Below are 17240 nucleotides of genomic sequence, written 5' to 3'. Positions count from 1 at the left end.
CTAGCCAACTTTATTAAAAAAAGGAAAGAAAAAGCTCAAATTCATGCAATAAGAAATGAAAAAGGAGAAATCACTACAGACCCAATAGAAATACAGAGGATCATCAACACCTATTTCGAAAACCTCTACTCTCAAAAGTTTGATAACACAGAAGAAATAGACAGATTCTTAGAAGCATATGAAATACCAAAGCTAGATCAAGAGGATATAAAACTGTTGAATAACCCAATCTCTGCTAATGAAATTGAGAATGTAATTGGGTCCTTGCCCACCAAGAAGAGCCCAGGCCCAGATGGATTCACTGCAGAATTCTACAAGAAATATAAAGAAGACCTAATGCTGACACTCCTCAAACTATTCAATGAAATTGAAAGGGAAGCAATCCTTCCTAAGTCATTCCTGGAAGCAAATATTACTCTAGTACCAAAACCTGAGAAAGACCCAACTATAAAAGAGAACTATAGACCGATCTCCCTAATGAACACAGATGCAAAAATCCTCAATAAAATATTGGCAAATAGGATCCAGCAAATCATCAAGAAGATTATACACCATGACCAGGTGGGATTCATCCCAGGAATGCAAGGATGGTTCAACATACGCAAATCAATAAATGTAATCCACCATATCAATAAAGCCAAAAATAAGAATCACATGATCATCTCTATAGATGCAGAAAAAGCCTTCGATAAGGTCCAACACTTATTCATGATAAGAACTTTACAGAAAATTGGAATAAATGGTCTTTACCTCAATATAATAAAGGCCATTTATGACAAACCAACAGCCAGCATCATACTAAATGGCCAAAAATTGAAAGCCTTTACTTTAAAATCGGGTACAAGACAAGGATGTCCTTTATCACCACTCCTATTTAATATAGTACTGGAAGTACTAGCCAGAGCAATTAGGCAAGAAAGAGAAATAAAAGGGGTAAAGATAGGAAAAGAAGAAGTTAAATTATCATTGTTTGCAGATGACATGATACTCTACATAGAAGACCCCCTAAACTCCATTGAAATACTCTTAGATACAATAAATAAATTCAGTAATGTGGCTGGATACAAAATCAATACTCAGAAATCAATAGCATTCCTATACACGAACAACAAAATTACAGAGAGGGAAATAAGAGAAACTGGACTATTCACATTAGCAAGCAAAAAAATGAAATATTTAGGAATTACTCTTACGAAAGAAGTGAAAGACTTATACAGTGAAAATTATAATACACTGAAAAAGGAAATTGAAGATGATCTCAGAAAATGGAAAGACATCCCTTGCTCATGGATAGGAAGAACAAACATTGTGAAAATGGCCATTCTCCCAAAACTGTTATACAGATTCAATGCAATCCCAATAGAAATACCATCAACATACCTTATAGATCTAGAGAAATCACTCCTAAATTTCATCTGGAACCAGAAGAGACCTAGAATCGCAAAGGCAATTCTAAGCAGCAAAGACAAAGCAGGAGGCATCACAATCCCTGACTTGAAGTTATACTACAAAGCAACAGTAGTAAAATCAACATGGTATTGGAATCAAAACAGAGCTGAAGATCAGTGGAATAGATTAGAAGATACAACCACAACTACGAACACACTCAACCACCTTATTTTTGATAAAGGAGCCAAGCAGGTTCACTGGAAGAACGACAGTCTCTTTAATAAATGGTGCTGGAAAAACTGGCTCTCCATTTGCCAAAAACTAAAGCTAGACCCATGTCTATCACCATGTACTAAATTAAAATCTAAATGGGTCAAAGATCTGAATATTAAAACAGAAACACTAAATCTATTGGAAGACAAAATAGGTAGAAACCTTGGAGACATAGGAGTAGGTAAAGAATTAATGAACAGGACTCAAACCGCACGGGAAATACTTCCCAGAATCAATAACTGGGACCACTTCTTATTAAAAATTTTCTGCATGTCAAAAGAAATCTCCAGCATAGTGAAAAGAAAACCCACAAACTGGGAAAAGATTTTAGTGAACTCTCTCTCAGACAAGGGCCTCTTGTCTAAAACATACAAAGAATTAAAGAAACTCAGACCTCCGAAATTCAAAGATCCAATCCAAAAATGGGCATCTGAGATGAATATGCAATTCTCAGATGAAGAAATGCAAATGGCAAATAAATACATGAAAAAATGCTCATCATCATTGGTCATTAGAGAAATGCAAATTAAAACCACACTGAGATACCATCTCACTCCTGAAAGAATGGCCAGGATCAAGAAAACCGACAACAAATGCTGGAGAGGCTGTGGGGAAAAAGGAACTCTCCTGCACTGCTGGTGGGAGTGTAGACTGGTACAGCCTTTGTGGAGATCTGTCTGGAGATTTCTCAAAAAGTTGGGACTGGAAATCCCATTTATTCCAGCTATTCCACTTCTAGGCATATTCCCAGAAGAACTGAAAGCATCATACCACAGTGATATATGTGCACCTATGTTTATAGCAGCACAATTTGTAATCGCCAGATCTTGGAAACAACCCAAGTGCCCATCAACTGAGGAATGGATAAAAAGGTTGTGGTATTTCTATACAATGGAGTATTATTCAGCTATAAAGAAGGATCACATTGAGATATTTATCAATAAATGGGCGCAGCTTGAGACCATACTCATAAGTGAAATAAATCAATCTCGCATGTGTGAATACCGAATAGTTTCCCTAATGTAAGTAATGATTCAAATATATAAAAATATGTGGTAATCATGATTCCCCATTAGGTGGCCTTGAAGCCTTATAAAGTTTTCACTCATTAATTAGAAAGGCTTTATTCTGGGCTTCTTGATATGAAAATATTTGAAGCTAGAGTATATGAAGTTTTACCCAAATATTTCAAGGAAAAAGACACTATGGTAACTACTATTAAGTCAGGTTATAAGGTGGTGAAGTACTAGGTTATTGAAACAGTCATGCTGTGACCTCTATTGTTATATTGTTATGTCCTGTTTTATCTCAATCTCCCCCTTATTGTTTCAAAAAAAATTATTTAGTCATTTCTTATGTTTGTCTTAATTAAAGAAAAAATTCAAAAAAAATTAGGATATATAAATAGTAACTCTTTTCGATTTCCTATTAACTTGTTTTGAAGTCCTGTAGTACTCCCACAATCTTGTTTTGACTGATTAGACTCTGTTCCATTCTATATGATAGTATCAAGTTTGAAGACATAGGCAACTACTTTGAAGACAATAAGATTCACTAAGATACCCATTCTGGTTTGACTATTGTCTTCTTTGGAAGTCCTGTAATGTTTACAATGCCTAAGTTTTATTGGTCTTGTTCTCTACTGTTTTGTCCAACTTTATAATATCTAATAAGATAGACAATTCTTTTTAAGGAAACAAGGGACAACGTTGATAACCATTGTTGATAAACTTGTACTCTGTTCTACACCATGTGCTATGTCTATCCTTGGTATTGACTGACAGCTTTGTTTTGCCATATTTGACTGTATTCTTCCCCCCCCCCAAAGAAAGTAATAAGCACTAAGGAGTAATAAAATCCAAGATGTGTAAATTTTGTTGTAAAAAAGAGAGGGAAAAAAAAAAAAGAAAAAGAGCTCTAACGGATATAACAGCAAGTGTGTTTGGGGGTGTTAAATAGCTGACTTTATCAATGTTTTTGGAACATTGAACACAGCTGTTTGCAGTCTCCCTGTTTGAATGTCCACCTTGTGTTCTTTGATACTGTGATTTGAGGAACTATTTTCAAGAAAATAGTGTGTAATCTACTAGCAGGTAATTTCTTACTGTTATGGTTTTTTGTTTTGTTTTGTTTTGTAGTTCTGTATTGCGTGTACCCTTACGCCGCTTTGGTTTGTTTTGTGTTTTTCTCTTTTTCCTCTTAAATTAAAAAAAAAAAAAAACATATAAGTAAGCGAGGCTTACAGAGCACCAACCAACTATAATGAAGAAAATCATCCTATGACACGTTATAATTAAAGTGCCATATGCCCTACAAAAGAATAGAATTCTCAAAGCTGTCTAAAAGCCAAAAAATTGCATATAAAGGTAAACCTATTATAATTATAGCAAATTTCTCAAAAAAAAAAAACTTTAAAGACCAGAAATGCTTGGAGTCAAGTATTTTGAATCCTAAAAGCAAACAACTTCCAACTGAGATTTACACGTCTGACAAAACTCTCTTTCAACATAGATGGAGAAATAAGAAAATTCCATGAAAAACAACAACTCAAGAGATTTAGGAACACAACATTAGCAATTTTAAAAAACTCAAGAATAACCTAGACCTATCTGACAGAGACAATATAGTAAAAATTTCAGATAGAATGAATATATCAAGCAAGGTGAATAGATAAGCAAAAAAGGAGGAGCAAGGTACTCATTACCAGAGTGCAATGATAGGAATCAATCAGCATTCCTCAGTAATAGCTCTCAATGTTAATGGCTACAAGTCTCTAATAAAAAAAGACACAGATTGGCAGACTATATATAAAAAACCCCAGAATCCCACAGTCTTTTGCAGTCTAGTAAGTTACCTAGGCCATTTGTTTTCTCTTGCATTGTGCCCCATTCTCACATTGTAGGGTTTACTTCTTTTCCTACAGTTACTTGGCCTCAATTCACTCCACAGAGCATATTTCTCTTTTCCTAACTTTAACACACCTATATCAGTCTTCACACATGACAACAGCACATTGCATACACACATATTGCTTACACTTACATCACATGTGTTTTGCTTTCTTGGCCTTTTTGTAAGACATACTTAATATCTCACCAGTCATGCTGTTTTTCAGGTCATATTATATAATGTGTAGTTAACAGGAACATAAGATATCAATAAAATAAAGCATTAAATTCTTAATACATATTATACACAGAATAAACATCGACATTTTCACACCCATTGTGTACTTGCTTATAAAACCTAACAGATAACATCAGACATAAATTCCTATATGAACTACTATGAAAATATCAATAGAACTCTATAACAAAAATACTCTTTGCTTCAATTGTCACACCCAAGCCACTCTTGACACATAAAAACTGCATGTTCCATGTACACATCTCACTGATGGCATATGTGCTTCCTTCACTTTCCTGTGTAGTAGGCCATTCTTGTCACCTCTCCTGTCTTCCTCTTTTGTCAAGAGCTGCCTACTATGTTGTACAATGTGTGCTTAGTATGAAAAATAGGGTAGCAACATTTTCACATGAACTGTTTACTTGCTTACAAAACCTAAAAGATAACATCAGAAATAAAAACTTAGGTGAGCTATAATGTAAATACAAACATAAGTCTACCACAGAAATCATCTTCAACTGCCACACCCAAAGCTGTCTTCACATATGAAAGCTGCATGCATGTTCCATGCACAAATATCACTTACACTGATAGCATGTATGTATTTTCTTCCTGTCCTTTCTTGTAGGGCACAGTAGACAATATTTTGGTTTTCCTGTTGTCATAGTAGGTCTTTTTGATGCTGTGCCTGTTCTTTACCTGTCAGCTCACCAGTGTACTCCACAGTTTTTTGCATGTAGTTCTCTGGGCAGAAATAATTTGTTTCTCTTCTGCTTTAAAAATCTCGTAAGGTTTCCAGTCTCAATCCTCTAAGTAAATTTGTGGTATTTTGAACTTGTTATTTTCTTTGTAAACTATCAAACTATTAGTACCACATATGTTTAGGATCAAGTAAAACACAACCATTGACCAATGCTTTGTGTTTTGAGTGACATCATAGTTGCCACATAATTCATCAACATCTACTCTGCCTTTGATTTTGCTGTAGAAAGTTTCCATCTCAGTCTTCCATTTTGTCAAGCTTCCCCTATCAATATTTCCATCATGGTCAAACATTGCCATCAGCAGTACCAGTTTGTTTTTCTTTGCTATATACAAGGCCAATGTTATATCTTTCTGATTGATATCTTACCCAAAGATTGAGCTATACAATTCTATGCTTTGAAATTCATTGTTTCATTTGGAGCTTCTGCTTTGTTCCTGCATACAGTTCCTGTGCTGATTAACTTGTGTTCTGTTATTGGAAACTGGTAAACCAGTTGTCAAATTCTGACATGTTCTGATTAGTTTGGGAGATGGGAGCAAAAAGTCTGTTCATAACATCATTTAGTTTACTACTATATTAATAACGACCTGGGGGCTGAGTTCCAAGATAAATTTCTAAATTGAAAGCATAATATGTCTTTACATCTACAAGGGCATAATTTTTTTGAGACAGAATCTCACTATGTAGCCCAGGCTGGCCTCAAATTTATGGAAATCCTGCTTCAGCCTCCTGAGTGCTGGGATTACAGTCATGCACCACCACACCCAGCAAAGGCATAAATATTTATGCTGTATTTTAAAGCTTTTTGGCATATTCTGTTTAAAAATACAGCAACCATTAAATACTGCAAGATGTTCATCAATAGTTACATATTCAGATGGCATGTAAATTGCTTGAAAATTACCCAAAAATCTCTCAAACAGTGAGTGAATAGCTAGCTGCCGACTATCAGTTCTTTTTTTTTTTTTCCTTTGTGGGTAGTTTTGTCATCAAATCTCAAACAATTTTGAAGGAAAACAAATCTCTGTGCCTTTGTTATTTTACAAACCTCAAGACCACACTTACTGATTTTCCATAAGTCTTTTACATTCCAGTGATAACCATGAGAAAGACCTGCTAAGTAGAGCAGACCTATGAATGCTTTCAGGTCAACTAGTGAGGTGTCATAATAAATATATTTTTAGTATGGCTATTGGTGCATATAGAACATTTTATTTCTATTTCAGCACTTGTATATTTCACAAAATTTTTTTTAGCATTTTGCCTGTTACAAAAATTTCCAACACTGAATGGCAGCACTGGCATTCCCTACAATATGTTTAACCCCTGCCAAAGTCTTCACTATATTTTCAGACTTAGTTCTAGCTGCATCATTCCATTTGGTTGTGTGACCATTTTGTACCATTTCAACTAGTCAAGTATGTATTCACCCTGCTGTTTTCTTTGTTACCTGAATCAAGGAGGTCTGCATTCCCTGTGGATTTATGAATTACGTTTGCTAGCCCTAGTGCTTAGTTTAACCAATCTTTTGCTCAAGACAGAAAGAACCTAGAAACCACATCCAGGAGGAGATTCCAGCACCCCAAAATTGAATAACATAATTTGGCTTAGCCAGCCAGGAGCAGCAGGTAAGGCCTTTATGTGCATTTTTTTATTTATAGGTCTCTGAACTACCATGAAGGTTTTTTTCTTCCCTTTACTGTTTTTCTCCCCTAGGCTAGGAACTCAGAAGATATTTCTCATGGCACCAGGAACTGTTTCCTGCTTTTTCCACTATTTGTGAAGGGAAAGGGAAATGCAAAGCCTCTTCATTTTCTTTTAAGTCATAGGAGACTTGTTAGCTCACCCTAAATTTATCTCCCTGTCTTAGTTACTTTTTACTCGTCGCTGAGACAAAATACCTGAAGCCCAAAGTTGGGAAAGGAAAGGTTTATTTCTTACAGTTTTTGGAGGTTTCAGTCCACACCCAGTTGGCTCCAAGACAGGCAGGCATGGCTGGGCTGCAGTTCATGGCGGCCGCCCACAGCAAACTCAAACCAGCAAAGAGAAAGACACACCTTCTTCCTGCCATTACATCACATCTTGGCTCCACCCCTATGTGGGTGGAGCACTGACACCATCAAACCAAGCACTATACAATGAACCATCACAAATGAACAATGCAAACTCATGAGGCCTGGGGAACACAAACATAAGCCATGACACTCCCCTTTTCTTTGTTTTTCCCATTTGTGGTCACTCTGCAGGTACTGGTTAGTAGATATTCTGGTAGTATCCTCTTTTGTCCCTGCATTTCTGTCTTCTGTGATATTTTGCTATGCTTGGGAAATCAACTTGGTCACTGCCTACCCCAGTTTACTCCTTTTGAGCTCAAAGTTGTATCCATACTTTCCCCTAGATGACCATTTCTTCCTCAGCTTGCTATCTTAGTTAGGATCACCATTTTTTCTCAGTACATGACTGCCCACTATCTTGTCTTGTTACATGACTGGCTGCCATTTTTGGTCAGCCATCACAGTTTACCACTTTTTCAACTGGCCTCATGGAGAAATTCTCATCCTTATAGATAGGTGCTAAAGTTCCAATTGCAAGAAACATGTGGGATTCCTTCCTATTTTATTTTGAATTGAGCTAGATTCATTCTCTGTTTCTTCTTTAAAAATCAGGTAATTTAGACATATGCCTGGTGGCCTGAGCAGAACAAAAATACAGCCAGTAAAATTAACTCAAGTGACTATAAGTATACAAAAATAAAGCCACACTTTTTCTTAAAATTTTTCAAGGTTTTTTTAAAAGAAGTTTTTATCTTTACTGCCTTAAACAAAGTTTCATAGTTTTTACCTGGCCCTGCTCCAAATGCAAGGCAGTCAATGTGCCTGACTCACGGCACTGCAGGTTTCACTGTCCCCACTCCCAGAGTGGAGTGAGGTTACCCAGTACCCTTGTTTCCCACTTGAAGATTGAGGCAGCCCAAGGGTACCTACAATGTCCCTGTCCACATATATAACCATTTCCTGTAAGGAACACTGAATAATCTTAGACATCATGAGTAAACTAATTTGATTACTTAACAATATAAGGGAAGTTCATTTGGTTTTGATTTCCTTTACTAGAAAACCCTCCTCTAAATCTATAGCTATAGTGAATGTTGTGAGGGCCCTTAGTTGGAGTCTTTTCTCCTGCTCTGATGTGTCACTTTGCTCAGTCTTAGATCTCAATGATGCTTTCTGTTCTATTCCGGTCCATTCAGATTCCCAGGTTTTGTTTGCCTTTGAATATGAAAATACCATTTTAAGAAGAAAAGGAGACTGACTATATTTTGAAAATTCTTCCTCAATAGTTTAGATATAGTTCTCACCTTTTGTGTGAGCACTAGAGAAAGACTTAAGGAACCTAGAGTTTAATCAGTGAATCATTTTACAGTACATAGATGATATTCTAATTTTCAGCCCAACTCAGGAGTTATCCAACTACAATAGTATACAATTCCCTCAACTTTCTAAGAAAAAATATAAAGTCTTCAAGGAAAAGCAGATATCCTCCTAGAAAGTTCAATATTTGATATACATTCTTACATATATGGCATGACAACTGTCTAGGGACTGCATCCAGGCCATCTGTGATCCTCGACCTGCTGACCCCAAATAACACTTTCATTCTTTCCTGGGAATGTCCAGCTTCTGATGGATTTGGATATTTAATTTTGGACTAATATCAAAGCCTTTATACAGAGCTGCCAAAATTCCTGAGTCTGTGCCGCTAGCATAGAAAAAATGATGATAATGCCTTTCAAAAAATAAGATATCCACTTACTCAGGCTCCAGCACTGGGAATATCTGAATTAAGAAAAGTCTTTTCCCTGTACATATCAGAAAAGAGAGGAATTGCTTTGGGTAATATGACAAGAACTCTGCCCAATGCTATATGTTCCAAAAAAGTTGGATGGGGTGGCTACTAGGTGGCCATCTTGCCTGAAAGTAGCAGTAGGTACAGCTATGCTAACAGAAAAAGTGGCAAAATTAACTTATGACAGAGTCTAGAAGTCCTGATTCCCCATTAAGTCAAGGACATTCTGGAGATAAAAGGTTACTTTTTGTTAAAAAGATATTGGTTTACCAAGTATCATACTATGCTACTAGAAAACCCTCAGGTTGTTATAAAACTGTCACAACTCTTAATCCTGCCTCTCAGATGACTACAGGACCAGAAGTCACCCACTTTTGTGAACAAGTCATCCCCAGACCTATGCAAGCAGGCAAAACATTAGTGACCTGCTCCACCAAGACCCTGAAGAGATGTGGTTCACTGACAAAAGTATTTTGTTCAAGGAGGACTTCAAAAGGCAGGTTATACAGTTGCCAGTTCACAACAAATCATTGAGACCAACCTCTCCCACAGACTTCTGCTCAAAAAGGAGCTTATAGCACATTTTCATACTGATATTAGGAAAAGATAAAATGCTATATATGCATATAAGTATGTATACATTCATAAATTAAATATATAGCTATATATCTAAAGTAAATATATAATTATATATCTAAATTATACATATATTTAAATACATATCATTATGTATTTAAGTAAATACATATATACTTTAAAATACTAAAGTAAATACATACATACTTTAAAAAAGAGATTTCCATCTCTTCTGCCTTAAAAAATGTACCATGGTTTTTACTTCCAAGGTAAATGTTAGTAGTTGTTTATATATACATTTCAGAGAAAGAGACTCCAGATGTGCCTTTATGGTTCCACATGTTCGTGCAGCAATCTTGAAAGAAGTATCTAGATAACTAGTAAGCATAATATATAAAACACTAGCAGCAGGAAATTCTACAACTCTTAAATATAGTCTATCTTTCCAAGCCTGTCACTGACATTCATTGCAAGGGATCCCAAAAAGACATGTCTAAAGTCTCTCTGGAAAATCCAAATGATGGTAGTGAGACAAGAAGAGCAGCCCTACAACTCCTCAAGACCCAAGCCTTAGTCCCAGAATGAGGATCATTCTTGTCCTTCCTCAAAAGACATAGTATCAAACTATAAAAATTCTACATGAGAAATAATCATTAGAATTTTCACAGGACTAAAAAGAAAGTTATTTTGGGGAACCACTGGAAGGCCTGAGGCTCCTCTTCAGAAAGCAAGACTTCAGTATTGCTCCAGGTATAGATAAGTAGAATCACTAATGACTGAAATTCACCACAGTTTAAATGAGCACACATATTGAGACTCCTGCCTTTAAGTAGATACATAATCTGGATAATCTTGCTAAGGTCACAGCTCTCAGGTACTCAAAAATTTATCTAAACTCTCCTCATCATAGTTTGTCCTTCACAAAAAAGCATGAAAATCTGATTTTATCCTCAAATTTGGGACTATCTTGTTTTTATTGGCTTTATTCTGTTTTATTTTGCTTGGTTTTATCTCTAAAATAAAATTTAAAAACAAATCAAACAAACCCAAACAATGAAAACTATACAGGTCTTTAAAACAATGTAATAGGGAAATAACAATGGCTACCACCTTCAGAAGGAGATCCCCCATAACTGCTATACTGCATATTGTTATCCTCCAAATAGATGCCCGGATCACTGGCCTTAGACCTGCAAAGTCAATCAAATACTAAAACTACAAGTATTAAGTTGTTTTTTCCTATCTCAGTAACTATCATCCCAATAAAAACAAAACAATGAATGTAATACAGTACTTCAAAACAAGTTGATAGTAAATCCAAGTTGGCTACTATAATATATCTTATTATCTTTGAAATAGCCGCCCATGTCATCAGATACAACAAAATCAAACAAGACAATACAGAATAAAACCCAACAAAACAAAACAATAAGAATGATACAGGATTTTGAGACAAGATAATAGGGAACTAACAACGGCCACCACCTTCAGAAGGAGATACCCATATATGCTATTGTATATTGTTATCCTCTGAATAGATGATCAGACTACCAGCTTTAGTCCTGCAAAGACAGGGAAACACTAAACACTGCAAGTATTAAGTTGCATTTTACCTCATAGCTATCATCACAGCCTGTGGTTTTCCAGATCACCTGGTCACTTATGGGAAGGAGGAACATTGGCTCTTCTTGTCTTCCTGCCTGTATGTTGGCAGGGGCTAGCATTTGGCTTTCCCCCAGTTGGCCCATGCGTGACGCTGTCTCATAGGAGGCCTTAGTTTCTTGTTGATTTCTTGTTCTCATCCTCCACAGTCCGCAAATGATGCCAACTCACAGGAGAGGACTGGTGTACAGCACTCCCCATCAGCCCAAGCATGGCCTTGTTTAGTCTAGTTTTATTCTGATTTGTCTTGTTTGATTTAATTATATCTGATGGCATGGGCAGCTATTTTGAAGATAACAAAAAGCATTATGGTAGCTATTGTTGATTTCCCATCACTTTCACTGTCTCATTTTGATTGACTTTATTGTTTTATTTTATTTGGTTTTATTCTTTTTAAAATAAAAAAAGAAAGTATATGTAACAGACTGATCAAGGAGAGAATAGAATTTCATATCTTGAATACATAATTGCAGCTAGTGATTGTCAAAAGAAAGATATCTTTAAAATATCAAGAAATCGTAAAAAATCCAACATCTACAAGATGAAGCAAAAAAAAAAAAAAAGAATAACTTCAGATTGATTGAGGTCAATGAGAAAGCTGGAGATAGCTCAAATGACATAAAGAAAAAACTCACAGAAATAATGTCAGAAAACTTCCCAACCATGGATAAATAATTTGATATACAAATAAATGAAACATATAAAACTCCAAACAGCCGGGGATTTAGCTTAGTTGCATAAATGCCTGCTTGGCAAGCGTGAGGTTGGGAGGTCAATTCCCAGCACCAAAAAAAAAAAAAAAAAAAAAAAACTCCAAACAGCCATGACAAAAATAAAACTACACCAAAACATATAATAATCAAGATTCAAGAAATTCAGCACAAGAAAGGGATATTAAAAGCTGCTAGAAAAGAGAAACAGATCACCAATAAAGAAAATCTGATCAGAATCATGGTAGAATTCTCAACATGGAACCCTTAAATCACAAAAAGTTGGGACTGAAGTATTTCAAATCCTGAAAGAAAACATCTTTCAACCCAGATTTATGCACACTGAAAAATTATCTTTCAAATTAATGGAGCAATAAGATACTTCCATGACAAAGAAAAACTGAAAAAATTTGTGGCCACCAAACCAAGCCTACAAAGGGAACTTAAAGATTTTCCAGAAAGAGATAAAAATAGTCTCAAGTCCAAGAAACCACCAAGCAGGGCAAGTAATTAAACAGAGGAGAAAAGCAAGTAACTAACAGCAGGAAAATACCAATGCAAAGATAAGCCAGTACAGATCAATTATAACCATCAATGTAAACGGCCTCAGTTCACCAATCAAAAGAAACAGACTGGCAGAATGGAACAAGAAAAAAGATCTAACTATGCTGTATATAAGAAACACATTTAACTAAAAAAGAAATTCATAGACTGAAAGTCAAAGGATGGAAAATATCCTTCCATGCAACAGGTACCCAGAAAAAAGCAAGCATAGCTATTCTGCTTGCAGACAGTGTGAACTTCGAAACAATAATTTTCAAAAGAGATAAAGAAGGTCACTACCTATTTGTTAGGGGAAAACTTCAAGAGGAAAAGATAACAATCATAAATATGTATGCACCAAATATGGGAGCATCCAACTATATAAGACAATTATTAATGGACATGAGAGATCAAATAAGCAATAACACAATTTTAACAAAAGACCTCAATTCCCCATTAACACAGAGATAGATCAACTAGACAAAAATTCAGCAAATAAATGTGAGAACTGAACCAAATCTGTGAACAAATATATTTAGTAGATGTTTTCAGAGTATTCTCCCCACCATCATCAGAATACTCATTCTTTTCAGCTGCACACAGCATGTTCTCTAAAATAGACTATATACCACAACACAGAACATACTTAAGTAAACACAATGGAATTGAAATTATCCCATATATTATCTGACTATAGTGCAATGAAATTGGAATTTAATAGCTAAGAAACCACAAAAGCTCCATAAACACATGAAAATTAAATAACATACTCCTAAATAAGCAATGGGTCACAAATGAAATAAAGGAACAAATTTTTAAAATATCTACAACTAAATGAGAATGCAGATCCAACATACCAGAACTTACAGGATTCAAGGAAAGCAGTCCTAAAAGGCAAAATTATAGCAGTGAATTCTCACATCATAAAAATAGCATGAACACAAATAAACCACCTAATGTTACACCTAAAGCTTCTAGAAAAAGAAGTGCAAGACAAACCAAAACCCCATACAAGGAAGAAAATAATAAATATCAGATCAGAAATGAATGCAGTGCAAACCAAGAAAACAATACAAAGGCTTAATGAATTCTTTTGAAAGAAAAATAAAATTGATAAACCCTTAGCCAACCTTATCAAGAAAAGCAAAGATTCAAATCAATACAATTAGGAACAAAAAGGATAAAATCAAAACAGACCCTGTAGAAATCCAAAAGACCATCAGTATCACCTTTGAGAAACTGTATTCCAATTAGATGGACAATACAGAAGAAATAGATTTCTAGATCCATAAAAATTACCAAATCAAAATCAAGAAGATATATAAATTCTAAATAATCCATTATCACTTTCATTAAATTGAAGGTATAATCAAAATGCATCAACAAAGAAAAGCACAGGTCCTGATGGATTCACTACTGAATTACACAAGAAATTTAGACAAGATTTAATGCCAATCCTTCTCAAACTCTTTAATGAAATTGAAAGGGAAGCAATACTCTTTAACTCATTCCTGGAGGCAAGTATTACCCGATACCAAAACCAAAGAAAGGCCCAACCAGAAAAGAAAACTACAAGTCAATCTCCCTAATGAACATAGATACAAAAATCCTCAATAAGATAGTAACAAACATAATGCAGCAAATCATCAAGAAGATTATACAATATGACCAAATGGGATTTATCCCAGGAATGCAGGCATGGTTCAACATACACAAATCTATAAACATATACATCATATTAATAGAGCCCAAAATGAAAATCACATGATCTCAATAGATGCAGAAAAACCTTTGATAAAGTCCAGAACTCATTCATGATTAAAAAAAAAAAACTACAGAAAATCAGAATAGATGGTCTTTACCTCAACTTGCTAAAAGCCAGCTATGGCAAACCAACAGCCAACATCATACTAACTAGACAAAAACTGAAAGCTTTCAATCTAAAAGTCAAGAATACGACAAGGATGTCCACTATTACTACTCCTATTCAATATAATTCTGGAAACATTAGCCACAGCAATTAGACCAAAAAAGACAAAAAGAATAACAATAGGAAAGAAAAAAGTTAAATTATCATTATTTGCAGGGAAAAGAAGAAGTTAAATTATCAGTATTTTCAGATGACATGATACTCTACATAGAAGACCCCAGCAACTCCACCAAAAAATGCCTAGATTTAATAACCAAATTCAGTAGCACAGGTAAATATAAATCAGCACTCAAAAAACAGTATCATTTCTGTACACAAACAAAAAACTCACTGAGAAAAAAAGCATAGGGAAACCACACCCTTAACAATAACATCCAAAATACTTAGTAACCAATCTTATAAAGAAAGCAAAGGATCTATGTATCAAAAATTACAGTACTCTGAAAAATGAGATCCAAGAGGACATCACAAAGTAGAAAGATATCACTTCCACTTGGATAGGAAGAACCAACATTGTGAAAATAGCCATACTCCCAAAACTGTTGTACAGATTTAATGCAATCCAAATCAAAATATCATTAACATACTTTACAAAACTAGAGAAACTATTCCTAAAATTCATCTGGAAAAAGACAAGATCTAGAATAGCAAAGATAATCCTAGGCAACAAAGGCAAGGCAGGAGGCATCACAATCCCTGACTTGAGATTATACCACAAAAGTACTGTGATAAAATCAACATGGTACTGGTAAAAAAAAAACAGACTTGAGTACCAGTGGAACAGATTAGAAGTTGCATACACGGGGGCTGGGGATTTAGCTCAGCAAAATAAGCACCTGCCTTGCAAGCACAGGGTCGTGAGTTCAATCCCCAGTACCAATTTAAGAAAAGAAGTTGTATACAGCACTACAAAGACATTTACCCACCTTATGTGTGACAAAAGGGTCAAACATGTTCAAAGCATTTGGTTTCTTTCTGATGGTCCTAATCTCTAGCAACCACACATGATTTAGCCCCAATTTTACATGTGGTTCCTTCCAATGCAACATTTAACTTTTCCAAATATTCTTGCTCTTCCTTTTGACCCTGTTTCCCCACTACACACCTATCTAAAAGCAGTCCATAGTATCCATGAAACACCTCGAATTTGGGTGCTGTCTTGAACGTTTCTTTGTCAGGATAAGGTTCTAATCACTAGAGGTCTCACAAAAGGCAATCGCTTTACTCCCTCGAAACAGTGAGTTCACTTTTTCTTCATTCTTATTTTCAAACTGGGCCTGAGTATTAGCAGTTGCCTGTTCTTAGGTGTTCTGGATGCATTTCTTTTTTCCTTGAAACAGTCCTTCTTTGTGAGGAAAGAGAATAATGAAAGTGTTTATAAACACTTTGTAAACAATTTTTTTGTTACAAATGCTGCCAAGCAGCTTCATGTTTTCCTGCATTCCTTTAATGTCCTCATCCTCAGATCTGCCCAAGGAGTTGGTAAAGAACACTTCTGGGTGTGTTTGGGTGGGTCATGAAAGTGGTCCTGGTGTCCATGTCTAGTTTCTCTCCAATCCTGCTCTGTCACTGTTTTCTGCTTCCTGGCTGCTATGAAGTAAAGCATATTAGCTCTGCCACAACTTTCCACTATGGTGCTTCTTCCTTGGAGTCGATTAGCCATGTACTGAATTCCCTGAAACCATGAGCTAAATTAAACATCTTCCCCTCTAAGTTGTGAGCATTGGGTATTGTGTCTCTGCAATGGGAAAGCTGAATAATATAGAAAATGGTACCAGAGAAATGGAGTTGTTACTGTGACTGTACTTGACCCCATGGTTTAGAAACCTTTCTAAGGGACTTTCAGGAAAAACTTGACTGGGTATAGAGATGTGGGCTAAAGACTCTCTAGAATGCTATGAGCAAAGCTTGATAGGCATTTCTCAATGGACTTCAGAAGAGCAAACTGTTGATAGGAATATTGACAATACAGGCCAGGCTCAGAAGGTTTCAGTTGGGAACAAAAATAACTGGAATAGAGGTCGTATGTGTTTCATTCTAGCAAAAAATGTGTGTACATTTTTCCCATATCCTGAGACTTTCAGAGAGGCTGAGTTTAAGGGTGGTAAACTAATTGCTCTACTGGAGCAAAGATGCTTAGTTCACAGTGCTCTGAAGCAGAGCAAAGTGACAGTGCCAAAGAGGAAACGGTGAGGGACTAAATGTAGACCCAAACCCAATCCTCATGATTCATACAGACATGCCCAGAAATATAGATCAACAATTCTCAAGGGAGATCCCCAAGTAAATCAAATTGACACTCTACTCTAACTGCTACAGTAAGAGATGGTAAGGAGAAGTGGGGATATGACTAAAATATGATATATGTATATATGTTAAAACAAAACTCTGTATACTGTACAATTAATGTGTTCTAAGT

The sequence above is a fragment of the Cavia porcellus genome, unplaced genomic scaffold (assembly GCF_034190915.1).
Source record: "Cavia porcellus strain 051 isolate PalLab524CR breed Dunkin Hartley unplaced genomic scaffold, mCavPor4.1 scaffold_3, whole genome shotgun sequence".
In the NCBI taxonomy this organism is placed as follows: domain Eukaryota; kingdom Metazoa; phylum Chordata; class Mammalia; order Rodentia; family Caviidae; genus Cavia; species Cavia porcellus.
The sequence above is the reverse complement of the archived record's forward strand: the minus strand, read 5'-3'. Positions refer to the sequence as shown.